The following is a 3,147-nucleotide window of genomic DNA, read 5'->3' as shown; positions in this document are numbered from 1 at the left end:
TAGAATTGCTCACATGGCTCTTTTGGTACATGTTGATGAACAAGAGAAACTGATTACTCTTGTGGTTTCTATTTTATACAATAATATAAAATAATATCTTATAGCATGCATCTTTCCTTTTCTTCTTTTATAGTTGCATTACTGATGCTTCATATATTATATGGTTAATTAATGATTGCAGCAGATTCCCAACTTCCATACGTCACCAATTGTTTAAAGGAACGGTCAAAATTTTAGATAAAGAATATATATATATATACATATATATATATATATATATATATATGTAATATATAACTATTAAACTCGTGTGACATATAAGTTGCCTGCACAAGCACTTGATTTGATCTATCTAGAGAATTTTCTTTCTTTCTTTGATCACAAATTATCAACGTGTTGCACTGTTACATATACATCTTATCACTATATTTAGACACCAACAAGATCTTGGTTCTTCAAATTACTTGCCTTTTGGCTAGCCAAAATATTCATTATTCACACTCTTACTTAGCCGAAAATATTCATGGGTAGTAAAAGCTATGGAAAATGGTGCCCGGTTTTGGTTATGATCGCCGTCCAGTTCACCTTAGCAACCGTTAATGTAGTTCTCAAAAAGGTTATAGTCGCCGGACTTGATCATCTCGTCTTCATCACCTATCGCCTGATTATCGCTGCCATCTTTTTGGCCCCGGTAGCCTTCTTTTTCGAAAGGTACACACGCTTGTTTAAGAAACTTTGTATGCATGTTGTGATTATATATATATATATATATATGTGTATATATACTGAATGCAAATATATATGTTGCAGGAAGAGTGAAATAAAGCTTACATACAACATAAGTTTCTACCTCTTCTTGAATGCAATTCTTGGGTAAGTGACAAGTTTTAACGTATGTTTACTATTTTTTTTTTTCTGAATTTGAGCGATGCAGGACTGAATCTCAGTACTTATTATTTACTGCCAGTATTTATATGTTGATCTTTATATGGCCGCAGGGCATCACTCACACAATACTTGTTTCTTTTGGGTATACAATACACATCAGCCACTTTCTCTTGTGCTTTTCTTAATGTTGTGCCTGTGATCACATTCATCATGTCATTACCCTTTGGGTTTGTATCCACAATCTTACAATCCATATGTAATTTCTCACTTTATATAAATGTTTTAGTCATATATATATATATATTTGTGTGTGTGTCACTTTAATATAGATTGGAAAGGGTGAACATAAAATCAATGGTGGAAGAGCAAAAGTGATAGGGACCTTGGTGTGTGTGGGAGGTGCAACTTTACTAACCTTTTATAAAGGAATGCCTTTATTTAACCACCACTCATATTTGCAAGCCACAAATGAATCCATCCATGTGCAATCTATCAGAAGGTTGAGTTAAGTTTTGGCAACCAAGAAAGCAAGATGGACTTCAGGTTCTTTGGCATTGGTTGCAGGCACAATTCTGTGGTCTGCATGGTTTCTTGTACAATCAAAGATTGGTAAGAGATACCCCTTGCAGTATTCCAGCACCGCCATCATGATGTTCTTTGGTGCGGTTCAATCGTTTGTGTTAAGCTTGTTCATCCACAGAGATCTTTCTTTATGGATTCTTAAAGGGAAAGTGCAAATCTTAAGCATCCTTTATGTTGTAAGTGAATTGCTTTTTCATCTTTATGTTATGTGTACCAATTTTGTAACAATTTAAAAGTTTTAAACACCCCCCCCCCCCCGGGACATTTGAAGCGTGCATTAATCGGTTTTGGGCTCAAACTAGGCTAAAAATTTTAAAAAAAAGTAGCTTTTGAGTTTTGAAAAACGTTCGTTTTATTTTTTTTATTTTCACAATGGGTTTGGTTCGGTTATGGATTTTCAATTTTACTATTTGAATGTGAAAAATTATGGGCCGATTGCCCAAAATAAACAATTTGGGCTTGAAATTGTTAATTAATGAATAACTGATTATCACATATTTGGATCTAAAATTTTTGGCTACTGTCAATTTACTTAAAGAAAATTCGGGTTGGTCGTTTTCTTGGTTTTTAGTTTATACAAAACCCGAAAAATGCTTTCTCAAAAAACATAACACCAGACAGTCAGTTATTTCGATTTCATGAACACCCCTAGCATACACTACTACTACTACGAGTGCACTATTACTTGTTACGTTTGTTTGTTGGTTTAATGGTTTGGATGGAAACAGGGAATTGTTGGATCCGGGTTGTGCTTTGTTGGGATCTCATGGGGTGTGAAGAAAAGAGGTCCTGTTTTCGGTGCGGCATTTAGTCCTCTTGTTCAAATATTAGCAGCTGTAATAGACATTCCATTTCTACATGAACCATTGCATGTTGGAAGGCACTTAATCTCCTCATCATCCTACTCTATTAATTACTAAATCCATACAATCGTTGGTTACGGTTCTTGGTTCGTTTATTGTGAACAGTTTAATAGGATCGGCTATCGTGGTAGCAGGACTATACATTCTCGTATGGGGAAAGAACAAAGAGTTGCAAAATCCCAAAAACGAAAAGATCAATGTTCAAGATCTTGAGTTTCAGCCATCTTCGGTAGTTTGTGATTCTAAGGATCCAAAAATCCTAGAGAGTTAAGTTGTTTGTACTAAAAAGACAATTAACATTGTCAACAAGACAATTAACATTGCGCATTTTGAATAAACACGGACTATAGTGATTTGTAGATGTCTCATATTCAATATATACATTTCCGGAGTCTTATATACGTTGTATTGCTACTTAATTTGATTTTTCTCGAACAACTTGTGCTAGATTATAAATAAAAAAAAATAACCACTAAATACGCAATCTTGATTGGAATTTGTTACACTAAAGATCATAGTAATTAGTTCTTTTGTTTATGTTATTTACATTCTCCGACGTGTCAGTGATCACCGTAGTTTTTCCAGTTAATTTTTCGTCGATTAAAGTGTGTCCTCTAGTTGTATATATTGTTAACAAAACATATATATGTTGTTTTGTTACATGGAATCATACCTGCAATACCTGTAGTATCCTCATTTATTTCACATGTATTTCCTTATACACATAATTGTGACATAAATGAAAACATGAAACCATCCTAGAGTGGAAAGTCTTAATATTCTATGAATTAAGTATGCAACAACAATATAATCC

General features: G+C 33.7%; 1 pseudogene across 1 annotated transcript; it reads left to right on the top strand.

The window, feature by feature from the left end:
- The first annotated feature begins 338 nt into the window (after nt 1-338).
- On the top strand, nt 339-2,604 carry LOC143529512 (WAT1-related protein At3g30340-like; annotated as a pseudogene). The gene is made up of 6 exons (XR_013134674.1): nt 339-711; nt 811-873; nt 999-1,115; nt 1,218-1,646; nt 2,199-2,350; nt 2,439-2,604. The product of XR_013134674.1 is annotated as a WAT1-related protein At3g30340-like (transcript).
- The last annotated feature ends 543 nt before the right edge of the window (nt 2,605-3,147 follow it).

This window comes from Bidens hawaiensis, unplaced genomic scaffold (assembly GCF_021521415.1).
Source record: "Bidens hawaiensis isolate Kalapana, Puna unplaced genomic scaffold, B.hawaiensis_p1.1 tig00008566_1, whole genome shotgun sequence".
Classification (NCBI taxonomy): domain Eukaryota; kingdom Viridiplantae; phylum Streptophyta; class Magnoliopsida; order Asterales; family Asteraceae; genus Bidens; species Bidens hawaiensis.
This window is presented reverse-complemented; position numbering and strand designations above follow the sequence as displayed.